The sequence below is a fragment of the Somniosus microcephalus genome, unplaced genomic scaffold (genome assembly GCF_052327205.1).
Source record: "Somniosus microcephalus isolate GS21.2 unplaced genomic scaffold, FLI_Smic_1.0 unresolved_chr5, whole genome shotgun sequence".
In the NCBI taxonomy this organism is placed as follows: domain Eukaryota; kingdom Metazoa; phylum Chordata; class Chondrichthyes; order Squaliformes; family Somniosidae; genus Somniosus; species Somniosus microcephalus.
This window is the reverse complement of record NW_028225183.1, coordinates 20,693,234-20,718,650: the sequence shown is the minus strand read 5'-3', so window position 1 is coordinate 20,718,650 and position 25,417 is coordinate 20,693,234.

The window sequence follows — 25,417 nt, the reverse complement described above, 5'->3', positions numbered from 1 at the left end:
ATTTTGCATCAGTCTTTACAGTAGAAGACACTAAGAATATCCCAACACTGGACAAACAGGGGGCTATGGGGGGGAGGAGCTAAACACGATCAAAATCACTAAGGAAGTGGTACTCGGTAAAATAATGGGACTCAAGGCATATAAATCACCTGGACCTGATGGCTTACATCCTAGGGTCTTGAGGGAAGTGGCGGTAGGGATTATGGATGCATTAGTAATAATTTACCAAAACTCCCTGGACTCAGCAAAGGTCCCGGCAGACTGGAAAACTGCTAATGTAGCACCCTTATTTAAAAAGGGCAGTAGACAGAAGGCTGGAAACTATAGACCAGTTAGCCTAACATCTGTGGTAGGTAAAATTTTGGAGTCCATTGTTAAGGAGACAGTAACAGGACATTTGGATAATCAAAATTTAATAGGACAAAGTCAGCATGGTTTTATGAAGGGGATGTCATGTTTGACAAATTTGCTGGAGTTCTTTGAGGAAGTAACATATAGGGGGGATAAAGGGGAACCAGCGGACGTAGTGTATTTAGACTTCCAAAAGGCATTTGACAAGGTGCCACACAAAAGATTATTGCTTAAGATAAAACATCACGGGATTGGGGGTAATATTCTGGCATGGATAGAGGATTAGCTATCTAAGAGAAGGCAGAGTGTTGGGATAAATGGCTCATTCTCAGACTGGCAATCAGTTACTAGTGGTGTTGCGCAGGGGTCAGTGCTGGGACCCCAACTCTTTACAATCTATATTAATGATTTGGAGGAGGGGACCGAGAGTAACATATCAAAGTTTGCAGATGATACGAAGATGGGAGCGAAGGTAGTGAGTGAGGAGGACATAAAAAACCTGCAAGGGGACATAGACAGGCTAAGTAAGTGTGCAGCGATTTGGCAGATGGAATACAATACTGGAAAGTGTGAGGTTAGAAACTTTGGCAGGAATAATCGTAGAGCAAGTTATTATCTTAATGGCAAGAAATTGGAAACTACTGAAGTACAAAGGGATCTGGGGGTCCTGGTGCACGAAACTCAAAATGTTAGTATGCAGGTGCAGCAAGTGATTAAGAAGGCCAATGGAATGTTGGCTTTCATTCCAAGGGGATAGAATATAAAAATAGGGAGGTATTGCTTCAGTTGTACAAGGTATTGGTGAGACCGCAGCTGGAATAGTGCATACAGTTTTGGTGTCCATACTTAAGAAAAGACATACCTGCTCTCGAGTCAGTACAAAAAAGGTTCACTCGGTTAATCCCGGGGATGAGGGGATGGACATATGAGGAGAGTTTGAGTGGATTGGGACTCTACTCAATGGAGTTCAGAAGAATGAGAGGCGATCTTATTGAAATATATATATGATTGTGAAGGGGTTGGATCGGGTGGATGCGGGGAGGATGTTCCCGATGATGGGTGAAACTAGAACTAGGGGGCATAGTCTGAGAATAAGGGGCTGCTCTTTCAATACTGAGATGAGGAGGAACTACTTCACTCAGAGGATGGTAGGTCCATGGAATATGCTGCCCGAAAAAGCTGTAGAAGCTAAATCATTACATAAATTTCAAACAGAAATAGACAGTTTCCTAGAAGTAAAGGGAATTAAGGTTTACGGGGAGCGGGCAGGAATTTGGACATGAGTCTAGGCTCGGATCGGGCATGGCCCTGTGGGTAGCTGAGCGGGCCCAGGGGCCGTGTAGCCTGATCCTGCTCCTATTTCATGTGTCCAATTCTGTTAGATTCAGGAGATGGTTCTATGATAGTAGATTGGCGGTTAGGATCAGATCAGCCATGATCTTATTGAATGGCAGAGCAGGCTCGAGGGGCCGATTGGCCTACTCCTGCTCCTATTTCTTATGTTCTTATGTTCTTATGTTCACTGCGCACGCGCTGCCTGTGCAGTCGCGTGCGTTCTGCCTCTTAACACCTTGGGGCAGAGGACAGGGAATGCCGGTTTTCAGTGCATGCACTGTGCATGCTGAAAACCGGCAATTCCTCCGGGCACACGCATGAATACCCCGTCCTTACTCACGCGTTGTGTCCGGAATTACTGGGCCAATAAGTGAATTAAAAATCATTGACTGTGTTCCTTATTTAATGGCCCAGAAATTCGGGTCTCCACGGGTGAGAACGCACGGGGAACTCACCCGTAGGCCCAATGGAAGTGCAGGTTTCCTGCATGCACCATGCATGCGCAGGAAACCCACACTGCTGATCCCCTGAAAGAAGGGGTTCAGAGGTCGAACGTGTGCACAGGAGAGGCTGCGCATGTAAAACTAACTTGTTTTTTGTTGTAGGTTTTCCCAGGTTGGTAAGTCTGTTTTTAACAAGGTAAGTGGTGAATTAATTAAAATTAAAACATTTTTTCCACAGGTTTATTATTTTAAATAGTTTAAAGCAAGGTAACTTTACATTTAGGTCCGTTAGAAAACAAAATTATTTTTTTGAAAAATTTAAATTATTGTTTAAAATAGCTATTTATGTAATTTATATTTTCTTTAAAAAATGTGTTGATGTTTTAAAATTTATTTGAAGATTTAGAGCTGTTTTGGGGCCGTTGTATTTATAAGTTTTAACAGGTCGTCCGGTCAATCTTATGAATGGAGCATTCCCTGCTTCGATTGGCTCCCCATGGCCCACGTGGCTAACTGCGCCCCTGGGATATGCAAGCACTGCGTGCCAGCAGCTGGAGCATGCCCAGGATCGGGATCCCACGCGGTCCCACAGCTCAATGGTCGGCTTCAAGGCAAGTGCAGATCGGGGGCTTGCACCCGTGGGAAGCACCCGACCCGAATTTCTGGGCCATTATTGCTATCTAACATAAGAACATAAGAACTTAAGAAATAGGAGCAGGAGTAGGCCAATCGGCCCCTCGAGCCTGCTCAGCCATTCAATAAGATCATGGCTGATCTGATCCTAACCGCCAATCCACTAACACAGAAACATCTCCTGAATCTAACAGAATTAGACACACGAAATAGGAGCAGGATCAGACTACACGGCCCCTGGGCCCGCTCCGCTACCCACAGGGCCATGACCGATCCGAACCTAGACTCATGTCCAAATTCCTGCCTGCTCCCCGTAACCCTTAATTCCCTTTACTTCGAGGAAACTATCTATTTCTGTTTTAAATTTATGTAATGATGTAACTTCTACAGCTTTTTGGGGCAGCATATTCCATGGACCTACCACCCTCTGAGTGAAGTAGTTCCTCCTCATCTCAGTTTTGAAAGAGCAGCCCCTTATTCTAAGACTATGCCCCCCAGTTCTAGTTTCACCCATCATCAGGAACATCTTCCCTGCATCCACCCGAACCAAACCCTTCACAATCATATATGTTTCAATAAGATCGCCTCTTATTCTTCTGAACTCCAATGAGTAGAGTCCCAATCTACTCAACCTCTCCTCATATGTCCATCCCCTCATCCCCGGGATTAACCGAGTGAACCTTCTTTCTACTGACTGGAGAGCAATTATGTCCTTTCTGAAGTATGGACACCAAAACGATACGCAGTATTCCAGGTGCGGTCTCACCAATACCTTGTACAACTGAAGCAATACCTCCCTATTTTTATATTCAATCCCCCTAGCAATGAAAGCCAACATTCCATTGGCCTTCTTAATCACTTGCTGCACCTGCATACTAACCTTTTGATTTTCGTGCACCAGGACCCCCAGATTCCTTTGTACTTCAGTACTTTCCAGTTTCTTGCCATTAAGATAATAACTTGCTCTACGATTTTTCCTGCCAAAGTGCATAACCTCACACTTTCCAGTATTGTATTCCATCTGCCAAATCTCTGCCCACTTACTTAGCCTGTCTATGTCCCCTTGAAGATTTTTTATGTCCTCCTCACTCACTACTTCCCCCCCCATCTTAGTATCACCTGCAAACTTTGATATGTTACACACGGTCCCCTCCTCCAAATCGTTAATATAGATTGTAAAGACTTGGGGACCCAGCACTGACCCCTGCGGAACACCACTAGTTACTGATTGCCAGTCTGAGAATGAACCATTTATCCCAACTCTCTGCCTTCTGTTAGATATCCAATCCTCTATCCATGCCAGAATATTACCCCCAATCCCGTGATTTTTTATCTTAAGCAATAATCTTTCGTGTGGCACCTTGTCAAATGCCATTTGGAAGTCTAAATGCACTACGTCCACTGGTTCCCCTTTAACCACCCGATACGTTACTTCCTCAAAGAACTCCAGCAAATTTGTCAAACCTGACTTCCCCTTCATAAAACCATGCTGACTTTGTCCTATTAAATTATGATTATCCAAATGTCCTGTTACTGTCTTCTTAATAATGGACTCCAAAATTTTAGCTGCTACAGATGTTAGGCTAACCAGTCTATAGTTTCCAGCCTTCTGTCTACTGCCCTTTTTAAATAAGGGTGTTACATTAGCAGTTTTCCAGTCTGTCGGGATCTTTGCCGAGTCCAGGGTGTTTTGGAAAATTATTACCAATGCATCCACAATCCCTACCGCCACTTCCCTCAAGACCCTAGGATGTAAGCCATCAGGTCCAGGTGATTTATCTGCCTTGAGTCCCATTATTTTACCGAGTACCACTTCTTTCGTGATTTTGATCGTGTTTAGCTCCTCCCCCCCTTTAGCCCCCTGTTTGTCCAGTGTTGGGATATTCTTAGTGTCTTCTACTGTAAGGACTGATGTAAAATATTCATTCAGTGTTTTTGTCATCTCCATATTTCCCACCATTAATTTCCCGGTCTCATCCTCTATGGGACCAACATTTTCTTTAGCCACCCTTTTTCTTTATTTATATAACTATAAAAACACTTACTATCTGTTTTTATATTTTTTGCTAATTTACTTTCATAATCTATCTTCCCTTTCTTAATCAACCGTTTTGTTATTTTTTGCTGTCTTTTAAAGTTTTCCCAATCCTCTATCCTCCCACTAGATTTGGCTACCTTATATGCCCTTGTTTTTAGTCGAATACTAAAATTTCTTTACTTAGCCACGGATGGCTGTCTTTTCTTTTACACCCTTTTCTTCTCAGTGGAATATATATTTTTTGGAAGTTGTAAAATAACTCCTTAAATGTACACCACTGATCATGTATCCTCTTACCCTTTAATCTATTTTCCCAATCCACTCTACTCAATTCCGCTCTCATACCTTCATAGTCTCCTTTATTCAAGCTTAGCACGCTTGTTTGAGATCCAACCTTCTCACCCTCTAATTGAATATGGAATTCAACCATGTTATGGTCACTCATTCCAAATGGTTCCTTTTCTAGGACATTTTTAATTAATCCTGTCTCGTTAAACAGGACCAGATCTAAGGTTGCCTGCCCCCTGGTCGGTTCAGTTACATACTGCTCAAGAAACCCATCCCTAATACACTCAATGAACTCATCCTTAAGGCAGCCCTGCCCAATTTGATTTGTCCAATTAATATGATCCTTGTTCTCAGGATATGTGTGACGCTCTCAGGGCCGGCATTACTTGCCCATCCTTGCTTACCCATGAGAAAATCGTGGGCCTTCCTCTTGAGCCGCTGCAATCCCTTTGCTGAAGGTCCTCCCATAATACTGTTACTGAAGGAATTTCAGGCTTTTGACCCAGTGACGATGGAGCAATTGCGATATATGTCCAGGTCAGGATGGTCTGTTACTTGGACTGCGGGGTGGGCGAACTTGGAGGTGATGGTGTTTTGTGCTACAGCCCGTGCCAAATTGAACCTGCTGCCCTGTGCTTGTTGTCCCCTTGATGCCAATTGTATGAATCAAACTGTCATCGTGGGGTGAAAAGTACTTATGGTAGAACACTAATCACAAGATAACGTTTGGAATTTGGGGGATACAATTCCTTTACTGTACACTTGGGAATGAACTGGGGCTGAACACGAGGATGGGAATTTTATAATCAAGGCATTGCCAGACTGGCGAGCACAGGGATGATGGGCGAATGGAACTTGGTGAACGGGACTTGGTGAACGGGGCTTTGTGAAAGGCACTTGGTGAACGGGACTTGGTGAACGGGACTTGTGAAAGGCACTTGGTGAACGAGACTTGGTGAACAGGACTTGGTGCGCGTTAGGACATGGGCAGCCAAGGATTGGTTGACCTCTGGTTTACAGAAGCTGCGATGTGGGAGGCTGGCAAGGAGGGCATGGGAAAAGCCGTGTCTGGAGGTAACCAAGGCATGGATGTGGGATCCAGCAGAAGATGAGCTCAGGCAGGGGGGAGACGGGCGAAGTTATGGAGAGGGCAATAGCGGTCTTGCTGATGGAGTGAATATGGCTCTGCTCAGTGTCAAATATGAGCCCGAGGTTGTGAAATGTCGGGGTTTAGCCTCAGACTGTGGCTGAGCAGAGGGTTAGAGTTAGTGGCTGGGACCTGTTGAGGTAGTTCACGATGGTAACTGGCCGTGATACCTCCTGTGGTTCAATAGCAATGCTCAGCACTGACCCATGAAGGAAATAGTTGAGGTACCTGAAGTCAGCGAGAGGCAGAACATTCTGGGCGATCAGAAAGACGTTAGTAATAAAAGGACTGTCCAACACAAACACTATCTCTGAATTTAATGCTCAGGAATGTGAGGTGTGGGGAATAAAAACTATCGAAATATAAACTGCTCCCCCGGTAGGTACAGCACAAGGTAGATACAGAGAAAATCGCCCTCTACACTGTCCCATCCAACAGTCCCAGGTCAGGTACAGCATGTGTTAGGTACAGAGTAAAGCTCTCTCTACACTGTCCCATCGGACACTCCTAGGGCAGGTACAGCACAGGTTAGATACAGAGTAAATCTCCCTCTACAGTGTCCCATTAAATACTCCCAGTGCAGAGACAGCTTGGGTTAAATAAAGAGTAAAGCTCCCTTTACGCTGTCCCATCAAATACTCCCAGGGCAGGTACGGCACGTGTTAGATACAGAGTCAAGCTCCCTCTACACTTTCCCATCAAACACTCCCAAGCTATGTACAGCACAGGTTAGATTCAGAGTTAACCTTCCTTCAAATTGGACCCAGCAAATACTCCCAGGTCAGGTGTTGCACGGATATAATGCAGAGTAAAGCTCACTCTACACTGTCGGATCAAACCCTCCCAGGACATGTACAGCATGGGTTAGATACAGAGTAAAACTCCCTCTACACTGTGCCAGCAAACACTCCCAGTGCAGGTACAGCACATTACAGATACAGAGTAAAGCTCCCTCTACACTGTACCATCAAACAATCCCGGGCATGTACAGCATGGGTTAGATACAGAGTAAAGCTCCCTCTACACTGTACCTTCATAACAATCCCAGGGCAGGTAAAGCACAGGTTAGATACAGAGTAAATCTCCCTCCACATTGTCCCATTAAACACTCCTAGTGCAGGTACAGGTACATCACGGGTTAGATACAGAGTTAAGGTCCCTCTACACTGTCCCATCATACACTTCCAGAGCAGTTGTAGCACTGGTTAAATACAGAGTAAAGCGCCCTCGAAACTGTTCCAAAAAACACACACAAGGCAGGTGCAGCATGGTTTCGATACAGAGTTATCTCCCCCCTCTCCCACAAAAATCATCTTCCCCTCTCCCCGTCTCTCTCTGTCTCTCTCGCTCGCTTGCTCTCTGCCTCCCTCTCTCGCTCGCCCTCCCTCTCGCCCTCTCTCTGCCTCCCACTCTCCCGATCTCCATCTCACTTCTGCTCTCCATCTCACTCCTGCTCTCCGTCTCTCTCCCGCTCTCCATCCCATTACCGCTTTACGTATCACTCTCACATTTCGTCCTACTCCCGCTCTCTGTCTCTCTCAGGCACTCTGCCTCACCCCCAATCTCCATCTCTCTCTCTCGGTCTCTGTCCCTGTCTCTCTCTGTCTCTCTCACTCTCTCTCTCTCTGCCACTGGCTCTCTCTCTCTGTCTCTCTATCGCTCTCTCACTCTCTCTCTAAGGCTCTCTGAGTCTCTCTCGCTGTCTCTCTCTCTCTCTGTCTCACTCTCTCTCTGGCTCTCTCTATCTCTCACTTACTCTCTCTCTCAATCTCTCTCTCACGCTCTCTCTCTGGATCTCTGTGTGTCTCTCTCTGTCTGACTGTCTGTATGTATCGCTCTCTCCCTCTCTCTTTCTAACTCTCTCTTTCTCTGACTACCTGTCCCTATTTGACTTGCTCTCCCTCTCTGTTCCCGTCTGTCCCTGTTGGTCTCTTTCTCTGCCCATAATCTCTGTTTATCTGTCTGTCTGTCTGTCTCTATCTCCTCCTCTCACATATTGCTCTTGTGTTCGTCTTTGTCTCTGCCACTATCCACGTGCCACCCAATCATGTATGTCGCTCCCTTTCATATAAACATAGATGATATGAGCAGGAGTAGGCCATTCGGCCCCTCGAGCCTGCTCCGCCATTCAATGAGATCATGGCTGATCATCCAAATTCAGTACCCTGTCCCTGCCTTCTCCCCATATCCCTTGATCCCTTTAGCCTTGTGAAATATATCCAACTCCTTCTTGAATATATTTAATGAACTGGCCTCCAGCGCCCTTTGTGGCAGAGAATTCCACGGGTTCACCACTCTCTGTGTGAAGAAATTCATCCTCATCTCTGTCCTATAATGGCTTACATCTTATCCTTAGACTATGATCCGTGGTTCTGGACTCCCCGGCCGTCAGAAACACCCTACCTGCATGTATACTGTCCAGGCCTGACAGAATTTTATAGGTTTCGATGAGATCCCATCTCAATCTTCTAAACTCCAGTGAGTATAAGCCCAATCGACACAATCTCTCCTCATAAGTCATTCCTGCCATCCCAGGTATCAGGCTGGTGAATCTTCGCTGCACTCCTTCCATGGCAAGAACATCCTTCCTCAGATAGGGCGACCAAAACTGCACACAATACTCAAGGTGCGGTCTCACCAAGGCCCTGTACAACTGCAGCAAGTCAGCATTGTTCCTGTACTGGAACCTTCTTGCTATGAAGGCCAAGATACCATTTGCCTTCTTAACCACCTGCTGCACCTGCATGGTTACCTTCAGCGACTGGGCACAAAAACACCTAGGTCTCTTTGCACTTCCCCTTCTCCCAATCTATTGCCATTCAAATAATAATCTTCCTTCCTGTTTTTGCCACCAAAGTGGATAACCTTACATTTATCCAAATAATATTGCATTTGCCATGTATCTACCCAATCACCCAACCTGTCCAAATCGTACTGGAGTTTCACGACATCCCCCTCACAGCATTCCCTCCCACCCAGCTTTGTGTCTTCTGCAAATTTGGAGATATTACATCCAATTCCCTCGTCCAGGTCATTAATATATATTGTGAACAGCTGGGGTCCTAGGACCGATCATTGCAGTACCCCACTAGTCACTGCTTGCCACTCGGTAAACAGCCCATTTTTTCCAACTCTTTTCTTTCTATCTGCCAACTAGTTCGCTATCCAAGTCAATACCTTGCCACCAATCCCATGTGCCTTAACTTTGCACTCTAAACTCTCATCCCTTATCGAAATCCTTCTGAAAGCCCAAATATACCACATCCACTGGTTCTCACTTATCTATTTTTCCAGTTACATCCTCAAAAAATTCCAGTCGTTCAGTCAAGCACGATTTAACTTTTGTAAATCCATCATGACTTTGTCCGATCCTGTCGCTGCTTTCCAAGTGCTCTGCTATTACATCTTTTACAATAGACTCTAGCATTTTCCCCACTACCGATGTCAGGCTTACCAGTCTATAATTCCCCACTTTATCTCTACCACCTTTTTTGAATGGTGGGGTAACATTAGCTACCCTCCAATCCATGGGTACCGTTCCAGAGTCTATCGAGTTCTGGAAGGTGACCAGCAATGCATCTATGCCTCCCTCTAACACTATTTCTATTTCTCTCTCGCAGCCTCTCTAAGTCGGTCTCTATTGTTCACTCCCAATATGTGTCTCTCACCCCCTCCCCGCTCCTCCTGCTGTCAGCTCCCTCCCTGGTCTCCCCTCCCCAGAATCTTTTCATCTCCTTCAGTCTCTCCTTTTCTGCCTCTCTCTCTCCCATTCTGTCTTTTCCCATACAACTGTACCTGTCTCTTTCTCTCTGTCTCTTTCTTACTCTCTTTCACTCCCTCTCTCTCTCTGTCTCCCTCACTCTCTCTGTCCCAATCTGTACCTCTCTGTCTCTGTATCTATTGCTCTGCCTTACGCTCTCACACTGCATATTTCCTCTTCTCTCGCTCTGTCTACCTCTCCTTTCCCTTCTCTGTCGATTTCTCTATTCTCTGTCTAAATCTCTATCTCGACGTTTCTCTCCCCCTCATACTATCTCCCTCGCTCACGCTCTATCTCTCACTCCTTTTTTTGTCTCCGTTTCTGGCTGTCCCCCACTTTGTTCACTTACTTTCATTTCTTACTCTCTCTCTCTTTTGCTGTCGCTCACTATGAAACCCTCTTTCTCTCCTTGTATCTCTTTTATTACCCCGCTCTCATGCTATCTCTCTCCTGTCATTCTGTCTCGCTCTCTCTTCCCCTCTCTGTTTCTCTCTCTCTCTTATATACCTTCTTTTTGACCTACGTTTCTATGTTTCTATGTTGCCATCCCAGGGATTTGGATGTAATATTTCCCAATTTGCAGACGACAAAAGCTGGGTGGAAGTGTATGCTGCGAGGAGGATGCCATGAAACTCCAGTACGATTTGGACAGGTTAGGTGATTGGGCAGAAAAATGGCAAATGCACTATAATGTGGATACATGAGAGGTTATCCACTTTGGTCGCAAAAACAGGAAGGCACATTATTATTTGAATGGCAATAGATTGGGAGAAGTGGAAGTGCAAAGAGACCTGGGTGTTCTTGTGCAGCAGCCGCTGAAGGTAAGCATGCAGGTGCAGCAGGCAGTTAAGAAGGCAAATGGTATGTTGGCATTCGTAGCAAGAGGGTTCGAGTACAGGAACAAGGATGTCTTGCTACATTTGTACAGGGCCTTGGTGAGACCGCACCTTGAGTATTGTGTGCACTTTTGGTCGCCTTATCTGAGGAAGGACGTTCTTGCCATGGAAGGAGTGCAGCGAAGATTCACCAGGCTGCTACCTGGGATGGCAGGAATGACTTATGAGGAGAGATTGTATCGATTGGGCTTATGCTCACTGGAGTTTAGAAGATTGAGAGGGGATCTCATCGAAACCAATAAAATTCTGTCAGGCCTAAACAGACTAGATGCTGGAAGGATGTTCCCGAAGGTCGGGGAGTCCAGAACCAGGGGTCATAGTTTAAGGATAAGGGGTAGGACATTTACGACTGAAATGAGGAGGAATTTCTTCACCCAGAGAGTGGTGAACCTATGGAATTCTCTGCCACAGAGGGCGGTGGAAGCCAGTACATTAAATATAATCAAACAAGAGTTGGATTCGATAAATCCCAAGGACCGGATGAGTCACATCCTAGGGTTTTGAAAGAGGTGGCCACTGGAATAGTTGACGCATTGGTTCTCATCTTTCAAAGTTCTATAGGTTCTGGAACGATTCCTGCAGATTGGAGGAGAGCAAATGTAACCACACTATATAAGAAAGAAGGAAGAGAGAAAACGGGGAACTACAGATCTCTTAGCCTCACATCAGTAGTTGGGAAAATGCTGGAATCTATTATAAACGATGCAACAACTGGGCACTTAGAAACTAATAGTAAGTTTGGGCAGACTCAACATGGATTTCCTGTTGAACAAACCTATTGGATTTCTTTCAGGATATAACTAGTGGGGTACACAAAGGGAATCAGTTCGATGTGGTGTACTTGGATTTTCGATAAAGGCCCACACTAGAGGTTAGTGAACAAAATGAGGGCACATGGAATTGGTGGTAATTTACTAGCACGGATTGAGAATTGGTTAACAGACAGAAAACAAAGACTAGGGATAAACGGGTCTTTTTCAGTATGGCAGGCTGTGACTAGTGTGGTACCACAAGGATCACTGCTGGGCCAGCTATTTACAAACTATATAAATGATTTGGATGAGTGGACTAAATGTACCATTTCCAAATTTTCTGATGATACAAATGTAGGTGGCAATGTCAGTTGTGTAGAAGATGTGGAGAGGCTTCAAGGAGTTCTAGAGAGGCTCAGTGAGTGGCAAGAACATGGCAGATGGAATATAATGTGGATAATTGTAACGTTATCCACATTGGTAGAAAAAACAGAAAGGCAGAGTATTTCCTCAGTGGTGAAAGATTGGGGAATGCAGATGCTCAAAGTGTGTACTTGTCCATGAGTCAATTAATGTGAATGTGAAGGTGCAGCAAGTCAATAGGAAGGCAAATGGTATGCCGGCCATCATCACACGATAATTTGAGTACAGGAGTAAAGAAGTCATACTACAATTATATAGGGCCTTGGGGAGACCACACCTGGAATACTGTGTACAATTTTGGTCTCCTTACCTAAGGAAGGACAGACTTGCCTTAGGTGGAGTGCAAAAAATGTTCATGAGATTGATTCCTGGGATGGCGGGACTGTCGTATGAGAAGAGATTGAATAAACTCGTCTTGTATTCTCTTGAATTCAGAAGAATGAGAGGGATATGCGGAGAAAGCAGGGACAGGGTACTGAATTTAGATTATCAGCCATGATCTCATTAATTGGCGGAGCGGGCTCGAGGGGCCGAATAGCCTAATCCTGCTCCTAGCTTCTATAATTCTAGGAAACAACAGCATTATTACAGGGCTTGATAGCTGGATGCTGAGAGAATATTTCCCTTGGCTGGGGAGTCTAGAAACAGGGCGAGAGACTTAGGATAAATGGTAGACCATTCAGGACTGAGAAGAGAAGACATATCTTCACACAGAGGTTGATGAATCTTTGCAATTCTCTACCCAAGAGGGCTGTGGAGGCTCAGTCATTGGGTATATTCAAACCAGAAGTTGATGCATTTCAGACTTGTTAGGGCATCAAGGGATAAGGGGATAGGGCCGGTGAACGGAGATGAGGAAGAAGGTCAGCCAGTTCGGGAGCATTTAAACTAGTATGGCAGGGGGCTAGAAACCTATGTAGTGAAATAGAGGAAAGTGAAAGGCAGACAGAAATAAATGATAAAAGGGTGAGGAACAAAAAACAAAGGGCCAAACTAATTCATAAAAAATGTGAGCATAAAAAAAGCCTGAGGGTTTTATACCTTAATGCGAGAAGCATCAGGAACAAGGTAGATGAATTAGCTGTGGAAATAGAGGTTAATAATTATGACCTAATTGGGATTACGGAAACATGGTTGCAGGGTGAGCAGGGCTGGGAGCTTAACATACAGGGGTATTCAGTATTTAGGAAGGATCGACAAAAAAGAAAGGGAGGAGGGGTAGCATTGCTAGTAAAAGAGGGGATAAATGCAATTGAAAGGAAGGATATTAACTCAGTTAATACAGAATCTATATGGGTGGAGCTAAGAAATAGCGAGGGGCGAAAAACATTAATAGGAGTGGTATATAGGCCTCCAAATAGTAAAATAGAGGTTAGGGAGGGCATCACGAGGGAAATTAGAGAAGCGTGCAAAAGGAGCACAGCTGTCATCATAGGTGACTTTAACTTACATATAGATTGGACTAGCCTAATCAGTAAAAATAATGAGGAGGAGGAATTCCTTGAGTGTTTGAGGGATGGTTATCTGGATCAATATGTCGAGGAACCAACTCGGGAACAGGCTATATTGGACTGGGTACTGTGCAATGAGAAGGGACTAATCAGTAATCTTGTTGTACGGGGACCCTTGGGTCAGAGCGATCATAACATGATCGATTTCTCACTCGAAATGGAGAGCGAAGAAATTGACTCAGAGACTAAGGTCCTGAATTTAAACAAGGGGAATTATGATGCCATGAGACGGGAACTGAGTAGGTCTGATTGGACAACGTTCCTGGGAGGACTGGAGGTAGATAAACAATGGCAAACATTTAAAGATAGAATGACAAAATTGCAAAAATTGTTTATACCAATCTGGCATAAAAGGAAATCTAAAAAGGTGACTCAACCGTGGATAACAGGGGAAATTAGAGACAGCATAAAATCCAAAGATAGGGCGTATAAAATAGCCAAAAAAAGCGCCAGAGCGGAAGATTGGGAACAGTTTAAGATAGAGCAAAGGAGGGCAAAGGGCATAATCAAGAGGGGCAAAATAGCTTACGAAAACAAGCTGGCGGAAAATATAAAAACTAAGTCCAAAAGCTTTTATAAGTATATCAAAAGGAAAAGACTGGTGAAAACCAAAGTTGGTCCATTGCAGTCAGATACGGGGGAATATATAATGGGAAATAAGGAAATGGCAGATCAACTAAATGCATACTTTGGGTCAGTCTTTACGAAGGAAGACACAAAAAACCTCCCTGGGATATCGGGAAAAATAGGGACATTGGCAAAGGAGGAACTGACGCAAATCAATATCTCTAAGGATATGGTGTTAAGGAAGCTAAAGGGATTGAAGGTGGACAAATCCCCAGGGCCTGATAACATGCATCCTAGGGTACTGAAGGAGGTGGCCCTAGAGATAGCGGATGCACTAAGGATGATTTTTCAGAATTCATTAGACTCGGGAACAGTGCCGATGGATTGGAGGGTAGCTAACGTTACCCCACTATTCAAAAAGGGGGGTAGGGAAAAAGCAGGTAATTACAGACCTGTAAGCCTTACATCAGTTGTGGGCAAAATGCTGGAGTCCATCATTAAGGATGAAATAGCGGAGCACTTAGCAAATGGGGACAGGATAGGACAGAGTCAACATGGATTTACAAAGGGTAAATCGTGCTTGACTAATCTATTGGAATTTTTTGAGGGAGTAACTGGTAGAATAGATGGGGGAGAGCCAGTAGATGTGGTGTACCTGGACTTCCAAAAGGCCTTCGATAAGGTCCCACATAAAAGATTAGCATGGAAAATTGAGGCTCATGGGATAAAGGGGAAAGTTTTGGCGTGGATAGGGAACTGGCTGTCAGATAGAAAACAGAGAGTTGGAATAAACGGCTCATTTTCTGAATGGCAGGCAGTAACAAGTGGGGTACCACAGGGATCTGTCCTGGGCCCCCAGCTGTTCACAATTTACATTAATGACCTGGATCAGGGAGTCGGATGCAGCATTTCCAAATTTGCAGACGACACTAAACTAGGAGGGGGGGTGGGCTCAGAGGAAGAGACCAGGAAGCTCCAGAGCGATTTGGACAGACTGGGCGATTGGGCGGATAAATGGCAGATGCACTATAATGTGGACAAGTGCGAAGTTATCCACCTTGGGTGCAGGAACGGGAGGGCAAATTATTATTTAAATGGCAATAGATTGGGAGAGGGGGAAGTACAGAGAGACCTGGGTGTTCTTGTACACCAGTCACTGAAGGCGAGCATGCAGGTGCAACAGGCGGTCAAGAAGGCAAACGGTATGCTGGCCTTCATAGCAAAAGGGTTAGAATACAGGAACAGGGATACCTTGCTGCAGCTGTACAGGGCACTGGTGAGACCACACCTCGAGTACTGTGTACAGTTTTGGTCGCCTCATCTGAGGAAGGATGTTCTTGCCATGGAGGGGGTGCAGCGGCGATTCACCAGGCTGATACCAGGAATGGCGGGAATGACCTATGAGGAGAGACTATGTAGTTTAGGGATGTACACACTGGAGTTTAGAAGATTGAGAGGGGACCTCATAGAAGTGTATAAAATTCTGACAGGTCTAGACAGACTGGATGCAGAAGGAATGTTTCCCTTGGCGGGTGAGAACAGAACTAGAGGACATAATTTAAGGATAAGGGCTAAACCATTTAGGACAGAGATGAGGGGGAATTTCTTCACTCAGAGAGTGGTGAACCTGTGGAACTCATTGCCACAGAGGGCAGTGTACGCCAGCTCATTAAATATATTTAAGAGGGAATTAGATATATTTCTACGGGCAAAAGGGGTTAAGGGTTACGGAGAGAAGGCGGGGACGGGATACTGAATTAAAGGATCAGCCATGATCTCATCGAATGGCGGAGCAGGCACGAAGGGCCGAATGGCCTACTCCTGCTCCTATCTTCTATGTATCTATGTATCTATGTACGATCGCATTGAATGTCGGAGCAGGCTCAAAGGGCTGAATGGTGTACTCCTGCTCGTATTTCTTTTTTTCTTACGTTTTTCTTATGTCACTGTCTTTCTATCTGTCACTCGTTCTGTCTCTATCTCTCTGACCTTCGCTGTCTCCTTCCATCTCAGACTCTTTCTTTCTCTCGCCCTCTGTCTCTCTCTCTCTGGTTCTCCCTCTCTGAACTGTCAGTCTCCTTGTCTGTTCCTGCCTATGTTTGTGTGTTCCCCTCTATCTTTCTCTCATTGTCTCACTTTTCCTCTCTCTATCTTTCAATGTCATTCACTCTGCTCATCTCTGTCTCTCTCCCTCTCCTTCTGCTATTTGACTCTCTGTGTCTACCTCGCTCTCTCACTCTCTGTCACCCTCATTCATTTTATCACTCTTTGTCTTTGTCTCTCTCTATCTCCTCTTCTCTCTCTCTCGCTGCCACTGTCCCTGTCATCATCTGTTACTCTCAGCCTCCCATTTCCCTTTCTTTCTCTGTCATTATACCACCCATTTTCTCTGTCTATGTCTTGGTCTCTCTTTCTGCCTCTCTATATCAATCTCTTCACCGTCTCTCTTTGTCAGTTTGTCTCTCTCTGTATCCTCCTTTATCTCTCTATTTGTACCTGTCTCACTCTCTCTCCATCTCTTTGTCTCTCTCACTCTCTGCCTTTGTAATTCAGTCTCTCGCCAGTCTGTCTCTCCATATCTGCCGCGCTAGCTCTGTTTCTCCCTCTTTTTCCCCCACTCTCTCTCACTCTATCTCTATCTGTCTCTCTTTTTCTAGCTTTCTCCCTCCTTGAATCACTCTCACTCTGTTCCTCCGTCTCTCTCTTTCAATCTGTGTGCCCCCTTCTATCTCTGCCTCTCTCTCTCTGCCATTCACAATCAGTCTGTGTCTCACTCTGTACATCTCTCCATCTACCTCTCTCACCCATGAATGATTACTCTGGCTCTCTTTCTCTCTGTCTTACTCTCTCCCCGTCTTTGTCGCTGTAGCTCTCTCTGTCTCTGTATCTGTCTCTCTGTAACTATAGGACGCTCTGCCTTTCCCTCTCTCATTCACTCTGTCTACCTATTTCTGTATTTCTGTCTCTCTATGCATCCGTCTATCGCTCACCCTCTGATTCTACTTATCTCTGTCTCGCTTTATGCCTCTCTCTCCCTCACTCCATGTTACTGTCCGTCTTACTGCCTTGCTGTGTAAATGTCTCTCTGTCTCTCTGCCCCAGTAGCAGCTCCTTTATATCTCTCTGACTCCAGGTTTAATCCTCTGTCACTCTACCTCTCTCACTGCTAGCTGTCTTTCTCTCTCTCTGTCTATGTGTTTCTCTGTCTCTGTATGTATTGCAATCTGTCTCTCTCGCTTTTCTCTCTCTCTCTCTCTCTCTATCTGGCAGTATGTATGGCTGTCTATCTCACTCTCCTTCTTTGACTAACTGTCTCTGTTCGTCTTTCTCTCCCTTTGTCCCTCTCTGCCCCTGTTGGTCTCTTTCCCTGCCCATAATCTCTGTTTATCTGTCTGTCTCTCTTTCTGTCTCTTCCTCTGTCTCATTTCCTCTTGTCTCGGTCTCTGTCTCTCTCACTATCCCTGTGTCCCACCATCTTTTATGTCCCTCCCTCTCTAGTTCCACCTCTGTCTAACACTATTTCTATTTCTCTTTCTCGCAGTCTCTCTCTGTCTGACTCTATTGTTCATACCAATATGCGTCTCTCATCCCCTCCACTATCTTCCCCTCCCCTAGCCTGACCCTCCCCCTGCCTCACCCTCCCCGACTCTCCTTAACTCGGTCTGTATCTCCCTCCCTCTGCCTCTCAGATCAATCTACATGTCTCGTTCTCTCTGCCTCTTTCTCGCTCTCTGACTCTCGCTCTCTTTCTGCTCTTCACTGTCTCTGTGTCTCCGCCGCTCTCTCCCTCTCTGTCTATTTCTCCCTCTTTCATTTGATCACTGTATGTTTCTCTCCCTCTCCTCTTCTCCCCTGCTCACTCTCCATGCCTCTGTCTCTCAGAATCTGTTTCTCTCTGTCTCCCATTTCCTTTTCGATCTCTGTCCTTATGCCTCCCTCTATTACTGTCTCCATCTTGGTCTCTCTTTCTGCCCCTCTATATAATTCTCTTCAGCATCTCCCTCTTTGCCTCTCTCACTGTCTCCTTTTCTGTCTCTCTCTATATATCTGTCTCACTCTCTCTCTCTCTCTATTCCTCTCTGCCTCTCTTGCTATCTCTCTCTCTCTCTCTGCCATTCTCAATCAGTCTGTGTCTCACTCTGTACATCACTCAATCTATCTCTGTCCCCTTTCTCTGTCACTGCATTTTTACTCTCTCTTTCCCCATCTTTGTTGCTTTAGCTCTCACTGCCACTGTATCTCTCTCCCTCTAGCTCTCGGTTGCTCTGCCATTCTCTCCCTCTCTTACTCCGTCTCTCTGTCTCTCACTCTCAATCTGTCTCTCTATGTCTCTCTTTCTGCCTTTCTCGCCCTCTATGTCCCTCTCCCTGTGGGAGCCCGTGGAGAGCATTGCGATTCCGAGCAAGCACATCTGCAGAATTGTTGAGCTGTAGTACGAGTTGCAGACCTTGTGATGAATCAGGGAGGGGGAGAGTTATCTGGACACTTTGATCCAGGAGGCAATCAAACCCTTTAGGTTAAGTAGTACACTAGAGTTCGTCAGTTGTCAGGGACAGGAGGGTGTGACTGCGAGTCAGGAAGGTATGATGATCTGCGATGTAGTGATGGAGTAGTCTCAGCCCTTGACCTTTTCCAACGGGTAGATACCGAGTATGCTCCCCTTACCCTCTCCCATCAAACACTGCCAGGGCAGGTACTGCACGGTTTAGATACAGAGTAACGCTCCCTCTACACTCTCACATCACACACTCCCTGGGCTGGCACAGCACGGGTTAGCTACAGGGCTAATCTCCCTCTAATTTGGTTCATCAAGTACACAACTCAGATACAGCATGTGTTCAATGCAGCGTATAGCTCCTTTGACACAACAGCTCAGGTATAACATGGGGTAAATAAAGAATAAATACCCCTCTACAGGTAAGTGTCAAGCACTCCCGGGTGAGGTATAGGCAAGGTTTATCTATGAGTTAAGCTGCGCTCAACATGTTGCATCAAAGCCGAGACTGATGGCAGATGTTGAACAGCTCCCAGTATCTGGTTAGAGTTTCACCTCGGCAAAATCCTGAATGGCTGCATTCTGAGTAAATTTCCTCACTTTCCAATCATTGTTGAAGCTTCCAGTTTTATCCCGTCTTGGGGGTCTTTTACACCAGATTTGCCCTTTGAACCCAACAACATTTCTCCAGTCCCAGTGGGTGGTGCGATGATTCGACTTCTCTCTCTCCACCTTCCTGAAATATGGCTCACTGCCAGAGACTGTCAATAGAACATGATTCATATTACACCCATAATCTGTACCTGGAATGCAGTGGGACTCTTTCTGTGACTGCGATTATGTTTAATTTGAATATATTTGCGATTAATGAGTGCGTTTTGTTACTTACTTAAATATTAACAATTTTTGCTTCCTGTCCTTTGCCCTGTTTATTGCGACTAAACTCACTGCCAGTGTCAGCTGTCACTCCAGCTCCTCCCACACTGACATCGGACGATGGGCTCTAACCAGGGGTGGAAACCTTTCTCCAGGTGATATCACACAAGAACCAGGAGCCAATCACACAGCAGCCAGGGGTGATGTCACAAAGCAGCCAGAGCCCCTCCCACTCGAGGTGTCACAGGTTCACATGACCAGGCTCTGTTCCTGGTGTGCAGTCTCACTGGGCTTGACAGCAGGGTGTACAATCAGCCTCGTCTCCGACCCCACACCCTTCATAGACTCATAGAATGATACAGCCCAGGAGGATCCCATTCGGCCCATCTTGTCTGTACCAGCTCTTTTTAAGAGCTATCCAATTAGTGCCGATCCCCTGCTCTTTCCCCATAGCCCTGCAACTTTTTCAGCTTTGAGTATTTATCCAATTCCCTTTTGAAAGTTACTGTTGAATCTGCTTCCACCGAACTTTCAGGCAGTGCATTCCAGATCACAAGAAGTCGCTGTGTAAATAATTTTTTCCTCACATTGCCTCTGGTTCATTTATCAATTACGTTAAATCTGTGTCCTTTGGTTACCGTCCCTTCTGCCACTGGAAATCGTTTATCCTGATCAACTCTATCAAATCCCTCCAGGAGTCTGAGCAACGCTATCAAATCTCCCCTCAAATCTTTGCTCCAAAGAAACCAGTTTCTCCAGTCTCTCCACGTAACGGAAGTCCCTCAACACTGGATCCAGTCCAGTAAATCTCCTCTACACCCTCTACAGTGCCTGGACATCCTTCCTAAATTGTGGTGCCCAGAATTCGACACAATACTCCTGCTGTGGCCTAACCAGTGATTTATAACAGTTTAGGATAACTTCCTTGCTTTTGTATTCTGCCTCCATATATAAAGCTAAGGATCCCGTGTGTCTTTTTAGCAGCCTTCTCAACCTGTCCTGCCACCTTCGAACACCTGTGTACATACACTCCCAGGCCTCTCTGTTCCTACACCCTCTTGAACATTATACCATTTTGTTTATATTGCCTCTCCTTACGCTTCCTACCAAAATGAATCACTTCACACATCTCTCTGTTTAATTTAATCTGGCCTGTGTCTGCCCATTTCAAAAGTCTGTCTATGTCCTCCTGAAGCCTATTACTACTCTCCTCACTATTTACTACATTTCCGAATGTCGTGCCACCTGCAAAATTTAAAATAATGCCTCTATACCTGTAACTCGTTCATTAATATATATCAAAAAGAGCAGTGGTCCCGACAGTGGACACTGGGGGACAACACTGCACACACCCTTCAGTCTGAAAACCCAGCGTTCACCACTACTCTCTGCTTTCTGTCCTCAGCCAATGTTGTATCCACACAGCTGCTCCCCCTTTAACACCATCGGCTTTTGTTAACAAGTCTATTGTGTGGTACTTTATGAAATGGCTTTTGAAAGTCCATATAAAATCATCGACGTCGCTACCCTCATCCACCCTCTTCCTTAATTCATCAAAAAACTTAATTAAGGTAATCAAACATTATTTGCCATTAACAAATCCATGCTAGTTTTCATAGAGTCATAGAGGCACAGAAGGAGGCCATTCGGCCCACCGAGTTCGTGCCAGCTCTCAGTTAGTCTCATTCCCCCACTCTATTCCCATAGCCCTGCAAGTTTATTTCCCTCAAGTGCCTATCCATTCTCCCCTTGATAATTTTGAGTGTCTCCCCTTCCACCACTTCCGTTGGCAGCAAGTTCCATGTCCTCACCACTCCCTGTGTAAAAACATTTTTCCTCTCATCCCCCCTGTACCTCTTGCTGTAAAACTTAAATCTATGCACCCTAGTCCTTGTACCATCAACTATTGGGTACAGCCGTTCCCCATCTAGTCGATCCAAACCCATCATATACTTGTACACCTCTATCAAATCACCTTACCCCCTTTGCTCTAATGAAAACAATACCAGCTTCTTGAACCTGTTCTTGTAGCTAAGATCCCCCATCCCTCAAAGCATTCTGGTGAATCTCCTTTGCACCCTCTCAAGTGCCTTCACATTCTTCTTACAGACCGGTGGCCAGAACTGCATGCAATACTCCAGTTGTGGCCTAACCAGCGCTTTATAAAAGTTCAGCATAACTTCTCTACTTTTGTACTCAATACCTCTATTTATGAACCCCAAGATCCCATAAACTTTGCTAACCACTCTCTCGATATGTCCCACCACCTTCAGGGGCCTATGTACATTAACGCCCAGGTCCCGCTGTCTCTGCACACTCTTTAAAACTGTGCCATTAATTGTATATTGCCTTTCCCTGTGCCTTCTGCCAAAATGCATCAACTGCAACTTCTCTGTATTAAATTCAATCTGACACGTGTATTTCATTTATTAACTCCAATTTGTCTAAGTGCCAAATAATTTTGTCCCAGATTAACGTCTCTAAAAGTTTCTCCACAACCGACGTTAGGCTGACTGGCCTGTAGTTGTCAGGTACATCCCTGTCCTGTTTATTGAACAGGGATGTAACATTTGCAATCCTCCAGTACTCTGGCACTACTCCCATACACAATGAGGATTGGAAGATTGTGGCCAGAGCCTCCTCAATTTCAGTCCTTACTTCCCACAGCCTCCTTGGATGCATCCCATCCATACTCAGTGACATTTTTACTTTGAGCACGCCAACCTTTATAGTACCTGTGCTTTTTCAAATGTTATCCCATCCAACTTCTCTCCTACCTCATCCGTTACTGTGATATTGGCATGCTCTTCTTCACTGAAGACAGATGCAAATTACTCATGTAGTACCTCAACCATATCCTCACTCTCCACAATGTCAACTATTTGGTCCCTAATTAGTTCCACCCTTCCTGTGACTATCCTTTCACTTTTTATATGTTCATAAAAAACTTTTTAATTACGAATTACTTTTTATACTACCCGCTAATCTATTCTCTTTCCCAGCTGTTTTTTTCCGTTTTCATTTCTCGCAAGCACTTTTTTTATTCAGCTTTCTTCGCTACTGAATTATGAACCTTGCAATTCTCAGAAGCTCCTCATTCTCCTTCATTTTAATCCATATCTTTACTCGACCAGGGAGCTCCAGCTTTGATGCCCTTCCTTTACCCATCATGAGAATATGTCTGGTCTGTACCCGAACTATCTCTTCTTTGAAGGCTTCCATTGATAATTTACTGTTTTACCTGGCAATCTTTGATTGAAATCCACCTGGCCCAGATCCCTTCACAACTCACTGAAATTAGCCCTACTCCAGTTGAATTTTCCTTGTCCTTTTTCATAACTACTCTAAACCTAATGATGTTTTGATCACTGTCCCCCAAATGCTCCCCCACTGAAACAGTCTGCACTTGCCCCACTTCATTCCCCAGAACTAGATCCTGCTTCCTTCGTCTTTGGGCTGGAAACACTCTGATCAAGAAAGTTCTCTCATACATTTTTCAGAATTCCTCCCCCTCCTTTCCCTTTACAGTGTTACTCACCCAGTCTTTATTAGGATAATTGAAGTCCCCCATTATCACTACGCTATAGTGATTGCATATTCTTGCAATTTGTCTGAAAATTTCCCCCATTATCTCCTTCCCACTATTTGCTGGCCTATAGTATATACACAGCAGCGTAATAGCTCCTCTATTGCTTCTTAATTCTAACCAAATACATTCTCACTGTTAACCCTCATGTACATCTTCCCTTTCTAGTGCTGTGATCAGTATTGCCACCCTTCCCTTTATTCCTCCCCTATCTTCCCTGAATATATTACAGCCAGGAATATTAAGAGCCCATTCCTCCCCTGTTTGAACCATGTCCCCGTTATTGTCACTATATCATAATCCCATGTGACTACTTGTGCCTGCAGCTCATCATCCTTATTTACCCCACTCCGTGCTCCAATCCTATCGTAGTCTGCCTCGCATTTCCTCCCATCGAGTCCATCCCATTTCTGAATTACTCTTTATGTTAGTGCTAGTTGTATCTCCCAGTTCTCTGTGCACCTTGTATCTCCTCTCTAAAGCTTCTTCCTGGTGCCCGTCTCCCTGCCATATCAGCCAGTGCCGACTCTCAGGTAGTCCCACTCCCCTGCTCTTTCCCTGTAGCCCTGCAATTTTTTTCTTTCTGATACTTATCCAACTCCCTTTTGAAAGGTAAGATTGAGTCTGCCTCCACTCCAGGCAGTGGGTTCTAGATCCTAACCACTCACTATGTAAAAAAGTTTTTCTTGCATCTACTTTGGTTCTTTTGCCAATTAAGTTAGGTCTGTGTCCTCTGGTTCTCGACCCGTCTGCCAATGTGAAAAGTTTATTTCTATCTACTATATCTAGACCACTCATAATTTTGAACACCTCTGTCAAAACTGCTCTGCTCCAAGGAGAACAACCACAGCTTCTCCAGTCTAGCAATGTAACTGAAGTCCCTCATCCCTGGAAGCATTCTCATAAATCTTTCTACACCCTCTCTAAGACCTTGACATCCGTCCTAAATTGCAGTGCCCAGAATTGGACACAATACTCCAGTTGAGGCTGAACCAATGTTTTATACAGGTTTATCATAATTTCCACACTTTTTTAACATACGCCTCTACTTATCGAAATGTAAGAAGTCACACAACACCAGGTTATAGTCCAACAGTTTTATTTGAACTCACAAGCTTTCAGAGCGCTGCCCCTTCGTCAGGTGAAGTGGAGAGATGCATATAGACACAGATTATATAGTCAGAGAATAATGCCAGATGATTACAGTTAATCTTTCTAACTGCCATTTATCATACCTCGGCAGAGAGACAATCACAGCAATCAAAGGTGTGAATGGTGTCCAAACAGGTCAGTCAGGAAAAAATTACATCAAAGAACAATGGTGGCATAGTGGTTAGCACGGTTGCCTTACAGCGCCAGGGACCCGGGTTCGAATCCGGTCTTGGGTGACTGTCTGTGTGGAGTTTGCACATTCTCCTCGTGTTTGCGTGGGTTTACTCTGGGTGCACCGGTTTCCTCCCACAGTCCAAAGATGTGTGGGTTAGGTTGATTGGGTATGATAAATTGACCCTTAGCGTTAGGGGGATTAAATACGTGGGGTTACGGGGATCGGGTGGGATATGTGTCGGTGCAGACTCGATGGGCCGAAATGGCCTCTATCTGCACTCTGTGATTTCTGTGAATGAGGTGGGCTCAAAAGGAGTCAAATGTTGCAGATGCTGGGGTCTGTATGAAAAACACAAAACAAGTTGGTAACAATTGAGGAGAGTAGCAGACTTCAGGAGCGCATAGACAGACTAGTGAAATGGGCAGAAGCATGAAGAAAGAAAGACTTGTACTTATGTAGCGCTTATCACGACCACTGGATGGCAGAAAGCGCTTTGCAGACACTGGAGTACCTTTGGAGTGTAGTCATTGCTGTAATGTGGGAAACGCAGCAGCCAATTTGCACAGAGCAAGCTCCCCCAAACAGCAACGTGATAATGACCAGGTAATCTGTTTTAGTGATGTTGATTGAGCAATAAATATTGGCCAAGAAAACTCCCCTGCTCTTCTTCGAAATAGTGCCATGGAATATTTTAGGTCCACCTGAGAGAGCCGATGGTGGCCTCGTTTTAATGTCTCAATCAGAAGACAGCATCTCCAACAGTGCAGCACTCCCTCAGCACTACACTGGACTTTCAGTCTAGATTTATGTGCTCAAGTTCCTGGAGACTGAGTTGACTCAGAGGCGAGTGTGCTACACACTGAGCCACGGCTGACACATGGGAGATACATTTTAACGCAGAGAAAATTGTAATGATTCACTTTGGAAGGAAACATTAGGAGAGGCAATATAAACTCAATGGTACAATGTTTTAATTGAGTGCAGGTACA